The sequence below is a fragment of the Gorilla gorilla genome, chromosome 4 (genome assembly GCF_029281585.2).
Source record: "Gorilla gorilla gorilla isolate KB3781 chromosome 4, NHGRI_mGorGor1-v2.1_pri, whole genome shotgun sequence".
Lineage (NCBI taxonomy): Eukaryota > Metazoa > Chordata > Mammalia > Primates > Hominidae > Gorilla > Gorilla gorilla.
Window position 1 is genome coordinate 164759989 of NC_073228.2, and position 22362 is coordinate 164782350.

Below are 22362 nucleotides of genomic sequence, written 5' to 3' on the forward strand. Positions count from 1 at the left end.
ATGCTGTGAAAACTCAAGGGGGCAATCTGCCAAGGCCTGGGAGCTGAGAAAAACTTTCTGAATGAAGCATGTGGTATCTAGGCTGGTACCTGAGGTTGTTAAAGGCACCACCAGCTGGAGAGTGGGCAAGGAGAGACCTGTGGGAAGAGAGGAGGGGTTTCTCAGCAGAAGGAGCAGCATGTAGAGAATAGAATGCAGAGAGCCAGGTGATCCAGGCCTTGTAACTCTGCCCCACCTACCTCTGCTTTTGCGGGAATTCAAACCAAGATGGAGATGGAATATGAACTTTAGTTCAAGCATTCAAAGTCTTGGCTTTCTTATTATTTTTGTTTATCACCATCATCATTATTGTCACTTTACTATTTTATTATTAATATTGCTAATAGGATTGCTGGCTATATTAATGTAACTGTGTACTCAGAATAAGAGAGTCCTATTTCTCTCTTCTCGGATTAGATACATCTGGGGTTCACTTCTGATGGTCCCACTTAAGGGGGATAAACTGTAGTGTTTCCAGAGATAGAAAATGGAAAACATCCCATGTGAGGAATATCTAAAAGAACTGTTCTTCTTCCTTTAGGAGAGACAGAAGAGATGCCTTTCAATTGTTAAATGCTATTATGGAGACAGGGCTTTCCTGACATTCAACTGAAGGCTGTCTCATATGAAACTCTCATAACACTCTTTAAACCATAAGCTTCCTTGGGGCAAGGACCAAGTTGTCCTACTTCTGCTTCCTAGTGCCTAGCACAGTGCCAGGTACACAATAAGTGCTCTATAAACATTTATTGAATGAATAACTGAGACAGAGTACCATATTAAGTACAATCTCTGCTAGGTTTTTCCAAGCTTTGTATTATTCCCACCAATTCTGAATGCCAGAGTCTGTTTGCACTCCCTCTCAACCAGAAATCTGTGCCTGTTTGAAAGCTCCAAAGTACATCACATCATTGTAGTTGGCTTCATGGTCTATCTGTAGATAAATCCTTTTAGAAAACTTCACCTGTAGATAAGATACAGCATTTTTTTTTTTTTTTTTTTTTTTTGAGACGGAGTCTTGCTTTGTCGCCCAGGCTGGAGTGCAGTGGCGCGATCTCGGCTCACTGCAAGCTCCACCTCCCGGGTTCACGCCATTCTCCTGCCTCAGCCTCCCGAGTAGCTGGGACTACAGGCGCCCACTACCACGCCCGGCTAATTTTTTGTATTTTTAGTAGAGACGGGGTTTCACCGTGTTAGCCAGGATGGTCTCGATCTCCTGACCTCGTGATCCGCCCGCCTCGGCCTCCGAAAGTGCTGGGATTACAGGCGTGAGCCACCGCGCCCGGCCAAGATACAGCATTTAATGGTTCAGTAGATCAGCTTGGAGGGTTTATTTTTCACAATATGGTTTATGATGCATAAACCAAAATATGCAATTGGAATCAATGATGAGAAAGCGACACTACATTTTTCAGATCCAAAGGCCTGGGAACTGAACGCTACACCTAATCTACTGCCAAGCACCCTGAGAATGCACAAGAGGAAAATAAATATGAATGAAAATTTTAATCATAGAGCTGACAGGTCCAAACACCCCAAGTAGTTTTCTGAACTCCTCAAGCATCAGATCATCTCTCCAAAGGGACACTGGAGACCATTTGGTCTAACAGCTTTTATATTTTATATGGGGCAACCTGGGCTCCCAAAAGCAAAGTGACTTCCAGTCTTCCAGATTAAAGCATCCTATAAGTGGCAGAGCAAGTGTCCTTACTCAAAGACCTGCTTTGGAGACTTTCTACTACTCTTTCTTCTTCCTCTGTGTTCAGCTAAGTATTCTTCCTCTAAAAGTCAAAGATAAGCTATAACATTAAGCAATCTTTCTTCAATTTCTCACACCTAGTAGCATGTTCTCTGCAGTCACCTCTTTTTATAGTCAGCCCATAGCAGAGTTTCTTTGCCTGTTACTTCCCCTCTGGATTTTCTCTTTAGCCAAAATGGCCTATTTAAGTTGCAATGATCGTTCACGTCTTGGAATTCTGGCAACCTACAGAAAAATAACAGATGCAGGAAAATCAAGTGGAGGAGGGCAACTTGAAGATCTGAGCTTTCAAAGAATAAAGAAACAGCTTCACTGACTTCTTGTTCATATTTCTAAGATTAATGTATTTAAGTACGTAAAATACAAGCTCATCTCAAGCAGCTGTTCATTTATGAGGCTTTTGGCACCAGTTGCCTAGGCGTGACTTTTTGAAAATCGAATGATTGATGTTCTCTTTAATCTTGACTTTTCATGTTTTTTTGTGTGTGGATGCTTGTTCCTAACTAGATCTTAAAGCAAGTTGCAGGCTAAGAGATTTGAAGGGCACTGGAAAACTTCTCCACTCTAGATTATCTTTCCATTGGCCTATTAAACAGTCTAGAATAGACATAGAATCTTTTCATAAAGGCATTGTGTCTCCAGGGGTCTCCTATGAAATAGTTAGGACTAGCACACCTAAGGTACGATGAGCCATTAGCTATTGGATCATGGATTAGTTTATCAGGGAACCAATTTTTACCATGAAAATCTGAAAACATAATTTCTTACATAAATAAGAAGTAAAACAGGTAAGTTTTGACACATGGACATTTGCAATATATGTCATGTCTAGAGGGAAAGAAGTAGGCAGAATGAGGAGATTTGGGTGGGAATAGTAAGTAATAAAAGAGTAGCAATGAGATACTTAATTAAAACATATTTCTTCCTTGTTTTAAGGATGAGGCAAGACTTGATAGGAAAAAAATTGCTGACTCTTTGAGAATCCAACTGTACTTATCTATTTTCGTTTTTTACCAAATACTTTGTGGACGCTTATTATACACGCGCTTAGTGGGCAAGGCGAGGGAAGAATACAAAGAGAGATACAATATTTGGTCTCAGTCTTGTTTGAATTCATAATACAGAAATGGGGGAAACACTTAACTAAAGGATGCAAAATTGGGCAGAGTTTTAAATATGAGGGCAGGAAGAAGCATGTTAAGAATGAGGGCAGAAAGGAGAATAATTAGTAAATTCTAATAGTGTCAGCTTTCTGTTTTTGAGGCATCTCTGTGCTGCCTCTGTGATTCTACTTTCTTTTGGGTAGAAAGATATCCTTCCTTTAGAAAAAATGTAAAGTTTGAATTGAACACAAACAGATATTTGTCTCATTTATGCTAAAACATGTTTTTTCTTAAATGTGAAGCCATCCTCAACTCACCTTCTCTCTATACTACCCCATCAGTGACTCGCTTTAGCTGATACTCTGGAAGAAGATTTGCTATCTCCACCATTTCTTATTTCCTTAGGTGATTACTCTTTCATTAGATTTCATCCTTTTGGTAAGAAGGGAAATGAATGCTTTTCTGTATTAACCCCAAATGCAAATAGCACGGCTAAATTTACTATAACCAGAGTTCAGAATTCAGATTTTTAACCATTTACTACTCTTTCTCCCCCAAAAAAAGCTTCAGATGGAAACATCTAATTCTAGAAGTTCTTGGCTAAATTTTAATGAATCACAACATCTTCTGAGAAAAATTTTTCTATCAATTCTTGTCTCAACCTACTGATTTAGCTTTCTTTTATCAATTTGAGTCCTTGGCCAAATTATGCAAGTCTGGAGGTGGTGTTACATTGCAAGGTATCTTTTATCTTAGCTCTCTGAGCTCTGGTATGTGGAAGAGATCTCATCCAGCTTCAAGGCTTTCTGGAAAAGTCTGTTTCTAAAAAAAAGCACTTGCTTATTTCAAATTAGGATAATGTAGGGCAGGACATAAATGCTATCTCCATACATTAATCCTCAGTGGATCTCTTGTTTTCTTTCAGGTTGTCTTTTGCTCTCCCAACTCACTCTTCATTTGGGTGTTTGTGTGTGTGTGTGTGTGTTTTTCCCCAAATCTATTTAAGAAATTGACATGGGCTTTTTGGGCATTAGGCTCAGGGTTTCTAGAGTTTGGTTTACTATCTCATAGGTAATCCCAGATCACACAGGAGATGAACACACTACTATTACATTCATTAGTGGAAAAATATATTTCTGTTTAGGAGATCTTTAACTTGCCTCTAAGGGCAGTAGGTGAAAAGGGCTGCCCCATGAGTTAAAAGTGCTATTGTGCTTTATAAAAGATGAGGAATGAGCTGGGCATGGTGGCTCATGCCTGTAATCCCAGCACTTCGAGAGGCCGAGGTGGGCGGATCATGAGGTCAGGAGTTTGAGACCAGACTGACCAACATGGTGAAACCCCGTCTCTACCAAAAACACAAAAATTAGCCAGGTGTGGTGGCACATGCCTGTAATCCCAGCTACTCAGGAGGCTGAGGCAGGAGAATCGCTTGAACCCTGGAGGCGAAGTTCCAGTGAGCAGAGATCGTGCCACTGCATTTCAGCCTGGGTGACAGCGTGAGACACCGTCTCAAAAAGAAAAAAAAAAAAGATAAGGAATGAAGTCATATCTTGCTATATTGCCACAGAAGAGCTTGCTCCTCATATTTGCTTTGCAATAAAATCTTGTGTTTTATATAAATGTGATTCAATTATGGTGCTTGAATATTAACATTTTATTCCCAAATCTGCTGACAAACCACAAATCATATTAATAAATATCCATGGATCATGTTCTTTTGTTTCCTAGAAAAGTATAAAGAGTAGAGAAAACTCTATAGCATCAGAGCTTGAGGTGTGGCAGAGGATAAGACTGAATATCTGCAGAGTTAAGCTAGCAATAAATTTGGGTTTACATTCGTAAAGCTTGGTCACGAAATAACCTCAAGAACTTTCAGAGATAAATGATGCTGGGAAAGGATGAAACTAAACTTTCTGGCCCCAACTGAAGCACAAACAAGCTGAGGTGCTGGAGTATTGATAGCAAATGGTGCCTCAAGTAATAGCTAGAATGTTGTAAAAGGCTTTAGAATTTACCAATCATTTGCACATCTATTGTTTTTACCTAGTGCTGTGAGATGGCTGAACCATTATCCCCAATTCCAAGACAGGAGACTATTTAAAAAAAATTAATAACTTACTTATATGTACAAAGCTAATAACTCAAAGAATCGGGCCTGAATCCATGTCCATTGACTTCTGGTCCAAAATCCTTTCAGGTACATGTAATCATTCAGGTTTCAGCTTAGGATATTGCTTTGTCTGGTAGACTTTTTTTCCCACCTAAGTCTATATTAGGTACATATCTCTGTGCTCCAAAAAGTACTGTATAATATACCCTATTATATATACAGCCTAGTTAGCATTGCACTGTAATGATCTATTTCCTTGACTTTATTTTCCACTGGACTGTGATCTCCGTGAGATAAGTGCCTAGTTTACCATGGTAACACCTACACATGGGGCCTGGAACATGGTAGTTGTTCTTCTGTAAGTATTTGCTGAAGTGGACCAAATCCCAACACTTATTTTGTCAAAGTTTGGAGGACAGCAAGAGGCCTGCCATTTAGACTGAGAAGATCCAAGTTTGAGTAAGATGGATGTTCTCAAAGAATGTCAAGCCTCTGGTGCTGCCATCTTGAAAAAAATCTCATTATGGATGCCCCAGAGGGGATTCAAAAGTTCTTCCTAACACAGACCATAGTTCTTCTTTGGGAATTGACCCTGTTTATGTCTCAGTTAAAAGGTGTTTTTGCTCAACTGCTAATTGAAACTGGTAAATAAATGAGGGATCCCAAAATGTCTTTCAACACACAAAACCTTTCCTGTTGCTCCCTCACCATTGTCCACTACCCTGAAGAAGAGGGGGTACATGTACTTGATTCACTGGAGAAGCTGAGTCTTTTCCCCAAAACAGCCATCCTCTGCCCGGCAGATAATTGTGGTGAAGAGATTGGCAGAAATGCCAGATGATGTCTCATCATCCCCAATAGAAAAGGAACAAACATTAAGTAGAGAAAAACAATACAAATGTCCATTTAAAAGCCATAACCTGGGTGATCCAAAATTGGAAGTGGGATGCAGGGCCTCACTCCTCTTTGAAATTTGTAAATTCTACTCCATTTCTGTAAGATTTTCCAATGCAACCAGCACAGCTAGATTTGGCTGCACTCCCAGGTGCAATGCAGAGTCCATCTGTTTGATCCCTCTGTCTGCGATGGGTTTGGAAAATGAGTTGTGTGCATGGGACAATTTCCAGTTAAATGTGGATTTTCTAAAGATATTAAAAATATGGTTATGGGTCCTGAATTTAATGAGGTCTAGGAGCTAGTGATTCCCACTGTGGGTTCTTTCCCTGAATTTTTTAGTCATACACAGCACTCCTTCACTCCCTTCTTTTTCTTCCTGTCTATAAATTTTCATTGAGTTCCCTCTACGTGTCAGATACTGTTCTAAGAGCTCAGACTGTGGTAATGAACAAGTGACATTATGCACCTTAAATTTTAGTTGTAGGGATAATAATAAGCCAGTAAACAAACACCACAAATACAGATAGTGATACATATTATGAAAAGATAGATAAAACAGTAATATGATTGTGACCAGGAAATAGAGGACTACTTTCTGTTGAGTGTACAGGAATAACTTATCTATGGGAGAAACATGTGAACTGAGACCTCAATAAGAAAAAAATTGCCATATTACAGTCTGGGAGAGGAAGGGAAAGGAGAGTTTTCTAGGCAGATGAATATTCTGAGATAAATGTCCCCAGTGAGCCAGATTTGTTTGTGGAATAAAAAGAAGCAAGCATCTTTGAGCAAGATGCACAATGGTGAAGTAAATAGTACAGATAGAAAGTTGAGGAGGGAACAGGATAGCAGATCATGGAGAGATTTTGGAGGCCATGGAGAATAAGACTTCAAAGTATCATCTTATTTCACCAACACAATAACTGATGATATAGGTGCTATTTATACCTCTATATGCAGAGGGGAAAAGTGAAACTTAGACAGGTGAAATAGCATAGACACTTGACAGCAGTCAAGTGGCAGAGTACAGGTTTGAAACCAGGCAGCCTGGCTGCAGAGCTTGTTCTACTAATTCCAACAGAAATCCAGACATTATCAGCAGTATCTTAGAGTCATACCCTTCCATCTTTCATACCACTCAATTGATCCATGTTCCCATCCCCAACACAGAACACTGGGTACCAGCATGGATGTAGGAGTTAGAGCCAAATAAGTTCAGCAGAAAAGATCAACTCTGCCTTGACTGCTGTGTAATCTGGGAAATTCATCTAATTTCTATGCCTTCAGTTTTCTCATCTGCAAAATGAGAGTAATAATAGTACTTTCCTCCCACTTCTTAAAGTATTGTGAGAATAAAGTGAGATCATACCTACCCATGGTAAGTGCTCAGTGAGTTCTTAACTACTAACCAAACCAAATAAAACACCCACCACAAATACTCATTTACCACAGCCCATCTGTCCTTCCTTTGCTCTTTCTCAATGTTATCTGGGTTGCAGACCACTACTACTATCATCTAGACCTCCTGAGTCATCTGGAGACGGGATCCAGAAAGTGGCATTTTAACACACTACTCTGCTGATTCTGATGCAAACCAGAGTTTAAGTTCCCAGATTAATAGACCATAAGCCAAGAAACAGGATCTCTGTACATCTCAGTGTCAGCCTTGGAAATTGCAACTATGTTTGCAGATACATACAGTGTTAGTGTTAAATGGGATCTTGGGTCTCTTGCATGGCATTTTGATGGTATTACAGCTAGAGTTTTGGTAGCTCATGAATCCTGACCTGCTATTGCATATCTTCCATGTTTCCTTGTTCTCACAATATTTCTGTCTGAATTATATCCAAGGAATAATAGCCAAATGGTATTTCAAGTACAATGTATAATAATTCTCAGTGCACAATTATGGTAAAGCCTAGTTTGATGCACCTGTTTAGGCTCACATATTAATATTTAATTCAAATGTTGACATCTCAGCTTGGATCTTCAATAGGAATTTTAAATTTAATATACAAAACTAAATTCATTATCTTTCTTCCAGATCTTCTCCTTCAATAACCAATAACCTTTCCCATTTAGGAAAAAGAATATCTATCCTTCTAGCTGCTAAAACTAAAAACTTAAAGGAATCAGTTTCTCTTCTATTTTTCTCATGACCCATATCAGCAAAATACGTTGGTTTTGTTTTTAAAACATTTCCAAGGTATGGCTTCTCAATACCCCTGATGAACCATCATTATCTCTTGCCTAAGACTGAACCATCATCATCTCTTGCCTAAGATATTGCAAGAGCCACCTAATTGGTTTTTTTTGTTTCTGCTCGTATAGTCCAAAAGTTCATTTTCAACAGAGCATCCAGATAATTCTTTGGAAACCTAAATCCAATCAGATTATCCTTGGTAGGCTGAACAATGGCCATAGAAATAAGTCCATGTCCTAATCCCTGGAACCTATGAATTTTACCTTATATGGAAAAAGAGGCTTTGTAGAAAAAAGTAAGTTAAGAATTAATTTTTTTTTTTTTTTTTTTTTTTTTAGTGACAAGGTCTTGCTCTGTCACCCAGGCTGGAGTGCAGTGGCATGATCATAGCTCATTGTGGCCTCCAACTCCTGGGCTCAAGGGATCCTCCACTTGAGTTGCTGGGACTGCAGGCACACACCAGCATGCCTAGTTAATTTTTTTATTTTTATTTTTTGTGGATTCAAGGTCTCTCTATGTTGCCTAGGCTAGTCTCAAACTCCTGGCCTCAAGTAATCCTCCTGCCTTGGCCTCTCAAAGTGCTGGGATTACAGTGCTGAGCCACTGTACCCAGCCAGCAAGTTAAGAATCTTGAGATGGGGTGATGGGCCTGGATTATCTGTGTAGATCTGATGTAATCACAAAAATGTTAATAAGAGAGATGCTGGAGGAGTCAGAGGATAAAGTACTGGGATGAAGGCAGAGATTGGAGTGATGCACTTTGAAGATGGAAGCAGAGCAAAAAGCAAAGGAATATGGGTAGTCACTAAACCCTGAAGAAGGCAAGGAAACAGATTATCTTCTCATAGCCTCTGGAAAAAAAAAAAAAAAACAGGCTTGCTTACACCTTGATCTCAGCCCAGTGAAGCTGCTTTTGGACTTCTGACTTTTAGAACTATAACAGAGTCGATTTGTGGTATTTTAAACTGCTAACCATGTGGTAATTTATGGCAAATTTGAAATAGCATCAACAGGAAACTTAGACAACCTGAAATGTCTTTGTTTATTCTCTCTTTCCCTGAGTAAAACCCAAAGCCATCATAGTGACCCAGAAGTCCCATGCAGTTTGCTGCCCTCTGTCTACCTGGTAACTCTGATGTCCCATCCTGTCACTCTTCTCTTGCTCACTCTGTCCAGGCAACTCAGCTTCTTTACTACTCACAGACACACAGAAATGCCTCCTCCTGTTTGCCTTTGCTCTTTTTCATATCTGGATTGTCCTTGTCCCCAAATAGTCACAAGACCAGATCCTGGCTTCTTCAGGTATGATTCGACTGTCATTTTCTCAGTGAGGGCTTTCCTCACCATACGACTTGAAATCAGAACACATCTCCCCTCCCTCCCTGAATTCCCTGGTCCACTTGCCTGTCTAATTTTGTTCCAAAGCACTTACCACCATTTGATGAACTCTAGGTTTTACTTAGTTATTGACTAGAATTATATATATACACAAACATATGTATATGTATATATATATATAGTTGGATGGATATATACCACCTACAATGATGTCTACACATAGTGGGTGCTCAAAATATTTTTGTTAGAAGGAATTGAAAGTGAATGAGACACTAACCCCTTGCCACATCCAGAGTGATTTAGCATGCAGGCAGAGTGATGGCAGGGCTCCAAGGAAAACCCTGACTCAGCTAGGTGAGTGTTTCTTGAAGTTTCAGAACAAGAGAGGCAGCTGACAAGTTCTGCCAAGGGCAAGTCCTGATTTGAGTTACTGACCAAGCTGTGTGTAGTGTAGGCACGTAGAGAATAGCTGAAGAGGAATTAAGGCCTTTTAATGCAGTGGCCCTATCCATTAATATTCATGGTGCAATTAATTCTTGATCTCTGACCAATTATTCCAGCAGTTTTCCCCTCTCTCTTTTAAAGGAGACCTGGGAAGGGGATGGATAAAAAGAGGTTAAAATGCCTTTCCCCTACACAGAGTTATGTCTGTACATTTGTTTGATTTTAGAGTCAGAGTCTTGCTCTGTTGTCCAGGTTGTAGTGCAGTGGTGTGATCATCACTCACTGTAACCTCGAGCTCCTGGGCTCTCCAGCATAGCTAGAACTACAGGCACATGCCATCATGCCAGGCTAATTAAAAACAAAATAATTTGGAGACAGAGTCTTGCTATGTTGCCCAGGGTGGTCTCGAATTCCTGACCTCAAGCCATCCTCCTGGATCACTTGTATTATAGGCATGAGTCACTGTGCCCAGCCCTAGAGTTGTTTTTAAACTCTCCAGAAAGCCTGAAGAAAGTGAGTCCACATTTCGGGACTTTCTCTCAATGACAGATGACAATTCATAAGCAAAGTTTGGCTTTCTTTTCAGCATAGGGATATGTTCCATGCAAATTAAAAGCTTCTCAGCAGTCACCCATTAGTGATGCCATGATCTACTAAATTACACAAACACTGCACCACGCAAATGCAAGGGAAATTGACTCCTTTGGCACCCAAACCATGGCTAGGATTCAAAGAAAATGCCTGGCTTAGCAGCTGCAGGAATGGCAAATAGACTGTCTTTACCTGTCAGTTCTAAAGTAACTGCCTGAGGTTCTGAGGTCTCACATCCCGAAGCAGTAGGAGAAAGTGGTGCTGTAAACGACTAGCAATGCTGGCTTTGGGTTTAAGAAAGCCACATGTGTCTCAATCCTGGCTGCTTTGAGTTAGAGATTTTTAGAGACTAAGAGAATAACTTTAGAAATTAAGATTAGCTTAACAAACTAATAAGAAGGCAAAGTACTGCATATTTTATATGCCTTCTTTTCCCTGGATTGTTACCTTGGCTGGTATCCTACTTTAGCAATGAACAAAGCAAGGGAGGAATGGGTGAAAGGATCTGGTTGAAGCTGCACGGTTAATATGAGAAACAGCAAAATTTCCCAAGTTGACAGCAACTTTGGTTTATCATTAAGCAACTGCGTGTGACACACTGAAGGTCAGGCACTCACAGAACAGTGCTTTAAGGGTGTGGAATCTTCCATGGGTGAACAAAAACCTATTTTCTTCATCCTGATCTATTATTTCTCACCATGTGAACTATTTATCAGAAAATTGGCTCTCTAACTATGAAATATATGATGGTTATTGATAAGACAAGAAGACAAAACTAAAAGAAAAAAATCAGGCATCCAGAAAAGCGCTCCTCCCCTAATCTCTTCCATTATTGTAGAATAGATTGCTCAATCTGCCGTGCTCTTGAGATTGGCTTTGATTCAGCCTCCTTTGGAGACCTGCTATTCATGTCACAAATACGGGTTTGATGTGTAGCAGATGAGGGTTTTTCAAAACACATGTTCAGTGAAGAGGGGGGTCACAGCTTAAGTGAAATCAACACAGGTTCTTGGCCTGGCTCAGACAAAAGGACCTGGGAGGAAGGATCTCTCCAAGGTCATATAGATATACCCAGTAATAATCTTACACCTTCTCCTCAATGTGCAGGTCTTCAGAAGTCCCTTGCCATGGGGCACTTTGCCTGGTACTCCTGTGATCTGTTGGTGCTTTGGCCTGTTCTGGCATTCTCAAGTATTTTTATAAAATCCTCCTCCAACATCTCTCTGCTTTGAAATTACTTTGTGGATAATCCTGGCACCCGGTCCCATACAATGCTGCTCTTGGAATTGCAAAGCTTCTGGTGGTAGAATTTTCTCCTGCAGTGTTTACCCCTGATGGTGGGGATACTATTTGCCAGGTAACACCAGGTAGAACAGATGGCCTCCTTTTCTGCCTGGCTCCTATTTCAATTCAGGTGATCCTCCTTTGTTGTCATGCATGTCGAAAGCCTCTCTTAAGCAATAATCTTTACTTACATTTATTGTTCCTCACTCTGCTTTTCCCTGAAAAAAAATTACATGTAATTAAAAATTTTAAATGTATTTCTTTTATAAATTTAAAAGTGCACATAGTAAAATAAATTAGAAAACTGCACAGAAAATCAAGAAATAAAAAAAGTCTATTTTCTGTCTACCTTTTCTACTGTGTCTCTTATGAAAGGTAAGCAACACTGATAAACTTTACTGCATACCAATGAGAAGTAAATCTCTACCTATTTCTATCTCTATCTCTATCTCTCTATCTTTATTGACCTTTCTGTATCCATCAGTCCTTTATATAATTCCTATAATTGGGGTAACATCATACATACTCTTCTACAACCAGCTTTTTATTTTTATTAAGAATATGTCAAAGAGAGAGTGTCATATAATCCCATATATTCTTTTAACTCAGTCTTTTTAAATTTTTTTTTTTTTGGTAGAGATGGGGGTCTCTCTGTTGCCCAGGCTGGTCTCAAAATTCTGGCCTCAAGCAATCCTCCCTCCTCAGCCTCCCAAACTGCTGAGATTATAGGTGTGAGTCATCACACCTGACCTAACCCAGTCTTTTTTATTGACAATATATTTTGCCTGTTTGAATGCCATATGAATGTTTCAAAATGTGTTTCATTAGGTTATTTCCAGTAAGTACCATTACTTTTGCTCTTACAAACATTGCTGTGATGAGCATCCATGTGATTGGTGCACTTCTGCATAGACCTAATTTTTTTAATAAGACTTTGCCCCTTTCCTTATGGCCTTCAGTACTTTTCTGGCATCTTACCTCATTTTGTTTTCATAGCATTAACTGTTATGTGAGATTACTGATTTATTTCTGCTTATTTCCTATTGCCTCCAAATGAGAATATTCAGTATCACAAAAATAGGCAGTGTTGCCTTATTAAACTCTGTATGACCAGCACTTAGAACAGTACATGACATGTAGTGGGTGCTTAATAAATACCTGTTAATGTTTTTATAAAAATGAACCTCAGCATATCTGGTGGAATGAATTTGGCTGAATGTAATGGAAAACTACAATGCAAACCAGCTAAGGCAAAAAGAAAATATATCTCACAAAAACCTGAAGTCTAGAGTTACAGCAGGCTCTAGGCATTTTTGATTGGCGCCTTAATAGTGTCATCAAGGACCCAAATTCTTTCCATCCTTTTATTGTGTCAACTTCAGCATAGGCTTTATTTTATGGAAGGTAACAAACCCAATGATGGCTGTAGGATTTGCATGTCTCACCTCCAGACATGATAATATCCAGAGAATAATGGCTCTCTCTTTCTGTGTTTCTTTTCTAGGGATAATGAATGTATTTGATAGAAGTCTCCAGAATACTGTCTTCTAACATTTTCTTAACTAAGTGAGACTTATGTAAATTTCAGAGGCAATCATTTGCAAAAAACAGAATTACCTGGCCTGGCCTAGACTAATTACCTGGAGTAGAATCAATATTGTGGAGTCATCCATAAACCTCCACACCACTTAAGCTTTGGAGTCAAACTAACAGTCCTGGTACTCTGGAGTTCTAACACGGGCCATGGGGAAGTCATAGTTAGTTATACGGTATAAATGGGACCAAAAAATGGAGGTGGAGTGTTGGAACTATTGGAGCTTTAAGGAGCTGAACTCCTCTGTAATCATGTAAAACATTTTTTGTGTTGTACACAAAAATGCATATCTTCAGACTCTCTTTACTTCAGTGATAATTTTACTAAGTACAGCTTTAGACTTAAATGTAACTAAAATTGGTGGCTTGCTCTAAGGTATTGTGTACTTTTTATTTGAATAGTAGCTCACAGATATCAGAGGTTGTAACAAGGAAGACTTCAGGAACATTCTGTGAGCATGTTGGCAGGACTGTACAACTGAAAAACCAAGATCCTATTGGGTCTACCTCCCCAACATATCACAGAACCACATCATCTCCACTCTTACAAACATAGTTGGAACCCCTTTCATCTTCTGCCTGGACCACTCCTGCCTGGTATTGCTGCCATCTCTCTTGCCTCCTGTCAGTTGTTTCTCCACATAGCCACCAAGAAAACTTTTAAAAACAAAATCATTTAACATTAGGTATATCTCCTAATGCTATCCCTCCCCCCTCCCCCCGAGTTAATGGGTGCAGCACACCAGCATGACACATGTATACATATGTAACTAACCTGCACATTGTGAACATGTACCCTAAAACTTGAAGTATAATAACAATAAAATAAAATAAAAAACAAACAAACAAAAATCAGCATAGCATTCCCTGATTCAAATCCTCACATAGCTTTTTATCTTGCTAAGAGTGAAATGTGCTCTCCCTACTCATACTCCCTCAAGCTCTCCACCACGAAGTGATAGACCATCACTCTTTCCCCGAGGCACTGCACCCTAACCCAGTGGGATGCTCTTCTTTTTCCTTGAAGATGCCAAGTGGTTATCATTTTAAGTTCTTTGTGCTGGACTTCCAATAGTCACATAATTGCTTCCTTGGGATTATTCAGGTCTCACCCCCAAAGTCACTACCTCCAGAGGTCTTCCCTGAGCACTGTAGCTAATGTAAGTCTACCCTAACTCCCAGCAACTCTCTATCTCATGTTATATTTTAGTTTCTTCATAGTTTTATCACACTATAATATCTTATATATTTATTTGTTTATTTATTTTCAGTCTCTTCCAACCTGATGGTAAACTCTCTTAGGGTAGGGATTCTGTTTAGCACCTTACTCCCAGCACCTAGAACAATGCTTGGCTTAATTCAGATTTGAGTGCTTAATTAATGTTTGATAACAACACTACCAACGTCTGTTCTTTCACCCTCTTTTTGCATAAGAATTTCACATCATATGTTACATATGAAGGCCCAGAGACTTCACAATGGGCATGGTTAGTTTGGAGAACAGAAAAGAGGGCAGTTACAGGCTTAAGATATTTTGTTAAATATGAAAAGTCCTGTATTGTGAAAGAGTGACTCTAGGGTCAACAGGATCAGTGGGAAGAAATTAGGGGACTGATATGGTTTGGGTCAGTGTCTCTGCCCAAATCTTATGTCAAATTGTAATCCCCAGTGTTGGAGATGGGGCCTGGTAGGAGGTGATTGGATCATGAGGTGGTTTCTAATGGTTTAGCACCATCCCCCTAGTGCTCTTCTCATGATAGAGTTCTCAAGAGATATGGTTGTTTTAAAAGTGTGTAGCACCTCCCCCCGCCCCCCTTTCCTCCTGCTCTGGCCATGTAAGACGTGCCTGCTTCCCCTTTGCCCTCCACCATTGTTGTAAGTTTCCTGAGGCCTCCCCAGCTATGATTCCTGTATAGCCTGCAGAATCATGAGCCAATTAAATCCCTTTTCTTTATAAATTACCCAGTCTCAGATATATCTTTATAGCAAAGCAAGAATGAACTAATATGAGGACATTTACATACACTGACACAGCCCACAAAAGAGAATCCCAAAATTGCCAGATAAATTTCTCTTCTAAAGGAGTGATGCTTTCTTGCTAAGAGAGATGCCAAGTCAAACTGTAGAATAAATGGTTGGGAAAGAGAGGGCAATTGAAGTGAGAGGGAAAAGAGGCTGCCTTAATGGGAGCAGAGGAGGAATTTTGATAGGGAGGTTGATGTTGAACAGCTGCACGTTGAGAAAAAAGGATGAAAGAAGAAAGAGGATTTCATTATATACAGTTGTAGTCCCTTTATTTGGGTCCCTTCTCATGCTCTTGAGTGTAGAATGAAATTCCTTTCTCATTATTGTTGCATATGGACTGTACTTCTTGAGCATGAAGTCCTTTGAGATTGAATCATTATAGAAATTTTAATAACAATACAACTTTAAAACAAGTGACTGAAAATAGGGAAAACTGCCTGATATGTAGTAGTAGCATGTTATTCAAAATTTAAGCAGAAACTCAAAGGCAATTTGCTGGGTACTAGAGTATAGATTAACTTCCAAACTCTGCTCCAATTCTCCCCTGACTGTGTCTACTCTATGGTCAAATAGGAAGTGCTTCAGGAGGTAGAGTGGCAGAAGCCTTTATATTTTATGACACATGGCCTCTTGGATGAAAGTTGGTCCTTTGAATTTGGAAATGGGTACAGTAATGGCATATTGATTGCATCTATTTTCCCATCTAGAACTTTATGCCAAAATCGCTTGCAGGGTGAAGAAAATGGAGATATCATGGGACTGTGGAGAGATGAGTATGGCATCAGTTCTGGCCAAGTTGGGTGTGTGACATGGGCCAGCCCCTGATCTCTCTGTGCTTTCCCTCCTGACTCCTGAAAGCAGGGGAATGATATTCTCTTTATGTAGAAAAATGATGATCTGGTTTGGAATCTGCTCTTACCTCAGCAAAAACTGAGCCCCTGGAACGAGTTGAGCAGGCAAACAGGTGATGGGCCAGACACAGCAAACTGATGAGGGCACTGGACTGTGAGTTTGTCTGTGTGAACTTGGGAGAGCCCTGTCCCTCTCTGGGCCTCACTCTGTTGATTGTGAACTAAGGGGACTGGTTGAGACACTCTGAAATCACTCTTCCCTCTGATAATTCTGCTCAGCAAAGCTGCAGGTCAGTATGTTTTTGCTGTTTCATAATCCTTAGAAAGCTGAGGTTTAGAATCAAATTAGGATACAAAAATAAGGCAGAGGATGGTATCAAGAAAGGAATAAAATAATTAGACAAGAAAGGCATCCATTCTAGTGTGGAAAATTATAAATTTGGTTAGACAACATAATTTTACAATTGGTCAGGGGGAAGAAATTTTTAGAAATCTTTCTGGTGAAAGTATTTCCGAAATGTGAAGAACTATGGAAAAGAAATCATTTTACTTCTTCCTTACTCTTCATAGCTGGTCTGGAAATTTGATCTTCTTTAATGACAGGCACAGCTCTCCAGGATCTGCCCCAATCTGTCTTTTTCTACTTTATCTCCCTATAATCCTTTCTGGTCTTTCATCATTCTGTCTACTTCAGGCTCTTCCTCACAAAAGCTTTGTACTTTGCTATCTTGCAGCCTCTGCTCAAATTTTTGTCTCCTGATGTGTCTTTTCCCTTTGCCTATCTTTCAAAATCCTATACACCCTTTAATCCCATCTCAAAGGCCTCTTCTTCCCTTCTTTCCTTCTTCTCTCCCTCTATACCCCCCTTTCTCTGTAAGTAACCTTTCTTTTAATTAAAAAAGTAACACTTGTATATGATGTACGATAAAAGCACAAAAGAGCTGTCAGGTAAATGATAAAACTTTTTCACATCCCCCCAGCTCCCCCATCCAGAGCACCCTTCTGCAAGCAGATGTTTATTACTAGTTTTTGAAGTATCTTCTGTTACTCATAACGCTGACTTCCTGGCCATTAGGCCACACTGGCTAGAGGGAGGGTGTAAATCTAATTGAGGGGTGGACAAAGACATCCTAGTCTGCTGTACACACTCATCATACAAGGTGTTCCCCAGGTCCTTATGCTGAGGAGTGTGCCCCCCAGAACAGTCCTGGGGTTTATGAATCACACAGGCTGCCATGTGAATCCACACTCTAGATCTTCCTACTTGTGTACATTGAACACATTGTTTCATCACTTTGGAGACTCTTGTTTTCTTGTCTATAAAATAGGACAAAAATTATACCTTCTTCAGGGAGTTCTTCCCTTTCACCCCCTTCTGGGCTTCTGCAGGACTCTATGTCTACTTCATTATCACAACGGCTCCGTTGAGGGCAGAGGCCATGTGGGTATGTACAGCTTCGTCTTTGAAGACCCTATTGATTCTAGCTCAGTGCCTATTTAGGTGATTAATAAACACTAAATTAAATTCAAAATTGGATCAATCTGGCTCACAAAAGGCAAAGTGTGATTTTTTTGTGGGGGAAGACATGGTGAGCAACCCAATTCTATCACCGAATTGAGGAGTGGCCTCAGGCAAGTCATTTATACATCTCCTATGCTCAAGTTTCTTATCTGTCAAATGTGGGTGGCCATTTCTACTTTACAGGACTTTTGGGAGGAAAAAATGAGAGCAGCACCTGAACTGCTGCAGGACGCAGAGTTCTATAGCATTACAAGTACCTTTCTTAACATTTTTTTGTTCTACCTTTTGCATAAAATTCTTTTTTGCAGGGACACACCATGTTCCTGTTGCTATTCCTACCCCTTGCTCCACTGAAAGCTTACAATCCTCAAGGGCTAGAGAGAAGATACGAAACTAAGGTCTGTGCAAATATCATGAGAGTTACTTCTTTTCTAAATTCTGACAGTTTAAAACTGCATTGTTGCAACTTTCTGTTCCACTGTCGAATTGACTTGAGTGAGTCATCTCTATGGTAATTACTAGAGAAAGTCTCACGTGATAATTTATTTAACGATGGGATCCACGTAGTTCTGCACATGCTTGTTCTAAAATATAGTCAGCAACTGTGCAGCAGGGCGTCAGTCACTGTGATCCATTTGGTGCCACTCAGCATCTTCTGTGCAAGTTCTAACTGCGATGTTTGATTCACTGGTACCTCATCTGATATTCAAGAAGCTTCCATGTGACTGTCCCTTGGGGCAAAGCATATTGCGTACTCTCTGACCTCATCCCATGTCTCCATCTCCAAGAACGTATCCTGAGTTGATCTTAATATTAAAAGCAGAGAGAGCAGCCTTGAAATAGAAGTCAGGGAAGGCCGTCAGGCAGGTTTGGTGGTAAAAGTGGGTGGTGAATGTGGAGAGAAGTTTGGAAGGAGGCAACGGTATGTCCAGGTCAGTGGTTCTCAAACATTTTAGGTTCAGGACACCTTTGCACTTATAACAATTACTGAGGACTTCCCGAAAGGTTTTCTTTACATAGATTACATCTCTCCATATTTAGCACATGGGAAATTAGAAAAAAAAGTTAAATTTTTGTAAATTTATTTCAAAATAGCAGTAATAAACTCATTACATATTGACATCAAAGAAATGACATCAATACATGTCAGCCTCTGAAAAACTTCATTTTACCCTCAAGAAAAAAAGGAAAGTGAAAAAGGCAATTAATACTGTAGTATTACTACAAAAATAATTTGAGCCAATGAAAAGGGTCTTAGGGACTTCTGAGAACCATTGGTCTAGGCAAAGACATTGGAGACTAGGGGCTGAAAGTGTTTGTGTGTGTGAGTACATATATACACGAATCTCTCTCTCTCTCTCTTTCTATAATAATGAATAGCAAGTTATTTACTGTGGATTAAATATTATGCTAGTTTGCAGCCATTATTTTATCTAGTCTCCATAATAATAATGAGAGGGGATATGATTATACCCATTTGGTAGATTAAAAAATAAGGTGCAGAGAAGTTAAGAGTCAAAGTGGGACACAATTTATATGACAAATGTCAGAAAAGGACGAGTTAGACTTTTATCTTATCATAACATAGGCTATTGTATCCTGAGATATTATAGAAAAGGGCCAATGCAAATGATTGTATGTGGGGCGGTGGGGGAGGTATTCCGAAGCATGCAGATAGAAAACAAAAAGGCTTGAGGAACACTCTTTTGTGAACAACTGCAGGCTAAAGGTTATTTAGCTTTGGAGTATGACAAGAGTAGCTTCCTGGTTACTTTCTAGAGAGACAGGGAGAGCTTTAGTGGATGCTGTCAGGAGCTGTCCACATGCCCCTTTAAAGCTGAGGCACTCATGTATTGACAGCTGACTGCTTTCAGTTGAATTTCCCTCTGAGAATTATTCTCAAAGAAGGCTGTTAATACAAGATCACGCCCTTGCCCCTGGGGCAACCCCAAAGCCACGACTGGTTAGCAGGCATATAACAGTCTAGCTTCCTTGCCTCTTTACAGGGCAACTGTAAAGGCCATTCCAGCTTTAGACCTCCTCATGGAATCTGCTGAAGCCTTTCTTGATTGTGTATAACTGCTCAATGCCTCCCTCTGCCCAGCCCTGTTTCCCTCACTCCTCCACAGGTACTGATACCAAGAGCACTTCTCAATCAACATCCTGAACTCAAATCTCCCTCTCAGAGTCCGTTTCCCGGAAGAACCAACCTAAGACAAAGACAGATTCCTAAATCTTCTCCCCTTAAGCCCAGTTCCCTCCAATTTCTTTTAAATATTAGGTCTCTATGAGGTTAATATTAAGCCTCTTTAAATTTAACAGTGTAATAGTTTTGACTTATACTTCTCCAGCCTTCCAGGGACAGCCTTTTCATTCCATGTTGGACACTTTTGATTTTGAGGGTTCTTTTTTCTACTGAGTTGAAAAAGCCTATCTAGTATTCATGCATTATTTTTAGTTTTCCATGTGTAACTTTACAGATTGGCCCATTCATTCTTCCATGATGCTGTCCACGTTACTATCTGGGTGGGGTCTTTAAATTGAATCAATGAGGACCTCACCACAGTCTGAAAGCTGAACCAGAAACCATTTTAAGTACTTCGTAGTCCTGAGGTTTTCTGATTCCAGAGAGTTTTTTTTTCTGGTAAGTTGTTCATAATGTTCACCCTTTACATGCACCACCTTCCAGGCCAATTTGGATCCCCCAAACCATGGAAAGATGGTAGCACAAGAAATTTGCTTCTAATTCTTTTTTCTATTACAGTAAAATGGGGTAAAGATTTAAGGCCCTTTAGCCCCATGTGTTTCAATTTGACCCCATATGCCTTCTTTCTTGTGATCCAACTTATTTTTGTGCAGTGTCATCTTCCCTGCTGTGTTCTGGAAGTAGGACAATTTTCAGTGTTATTTTTAATCATGTAGCACTCAGGGAGATAATGATATTGATTAAAGTGTGAGTGTAAGGAAGGTATTTCTTTCTGAGAGGGATATATGGAGGAAGTGTGTTTTGCTTCCAAAGCTCCACTAGGTGGCATTTTATTAAAGCAGTATTGCTACTGTGGTTATTAGAAGTAAGTGCTCACATTATTATTCTTAAAGGGATAGTATTAAGCTCATCAAAATACGAAAAGTCTATATTTTCATGGATGATTATAGTGAGGATTTTAAAACAAAAGCTTGCATATTAAAAAAATAAAATATCCAGATCTATGTCTGCCAAATCCAGCTTATTTTAAAATAATGTTTGAGACAAGATTTCTAACTCAGGCTCTGACACTAATCTACCACATGACCTGGTGTAAGTCACTTTCTCTCTCTGGACTGATTTCTTCTTCTTTGAATGAAAGAGAACAAACAAGTTAGTCTCTAAGTTCTTTACTTCGAATACTTAATAACTTAGTAATTCTATTTCATTCCTTACTGTGTTTAAATTACAAGTTTTCTAATACCATCATCACCAAATTTATAATAAAGACAACATTAGACCATTGGTTTGTTTATAAAAAAACTTTGTATAAAACATTGTGGTAATTTTAAAACATGCCAATTTTTGTCATTGAGGAGGTCATGTTAGAAGCATTTCTTTTCATATTGAGTTTCAGAATCTTTTGTCAAGCCAAACAACTTAATCATCTGACAACCTCTTTTCTATCCTTTCAAGCTGTTGGGGAATTAGTTCCTTTTGAAACCTAGAGAAACTCATCTCAGAGAGCAAGAGAGGTCTTCACAGATAATTATCAGCATTAGCCAGGTGAAGAGGCCCAACTCTTTTGTTCCATTCTGCAAAAGAAACCTCTTTAAAGTTTTCATTTTCCAGATTGCTTTTACTTGAATTATAAAAATCCCACACAAACAGGGCAAAGTGGAGGGAGGAGCCAAGATGGCCGAATAGGAACAGCTCCGGTCTACAGCTCCCAGCGTGAGCGACGCAGAAGATGGGTGATTTCTGCATTTCCATCTGAGGTACCGGGTTCATCTCACTAGGGAGTGCCAGACAGTGGGCGCAGGCCAGTGGGTGCACGCACCGTGCGCGAGCCGAAGCAGGGCGAGGCATTGCCTCACTCGGGAAGCGCAAGGGGTCAGGGAGTTCCCTTTCCGAGTCAAAGAAACGGGTGACGGACGCACCTGGAAAATCGGGTCACTCCCACCCGAATATTGCGCTTTTCAGACCGGCTTAAAAAACGGCGCACCACGAGACTATATCCCACACCTGGCTCGGAGGGTCCTACGCCCACAGAATCTCGCTGATTGCCAGCACAGCAGTCTGAGATCAAACTGCAAGGCGGCAGCGAGGCTGGGGGAGGGGCGCCCGCCATTGCCCAGGCTTGCTTAGGTAAACAAAGCAGCTGGGAAGCTCGAACTGGGTGGAGCCCACCACAGCTCCAGGAGGCCTGCCTGCCACTGTAGGCTCCACCTCTGGGGGCAGGGCACAGACAAACAAAAAGACAGCAGTAACCTCTGCAGACTTAAATGTCCCTGCCTGACAGCTTTGAAGAGAGCAGTGGTTCTCCCAGCACGCAGCTGGAGATCTGAGAACCGGCAGACTGCCTCCTCAAGTGGGTCCCTGACCCCTGACTCCCGAGCAGCCTAACTGGGAGGC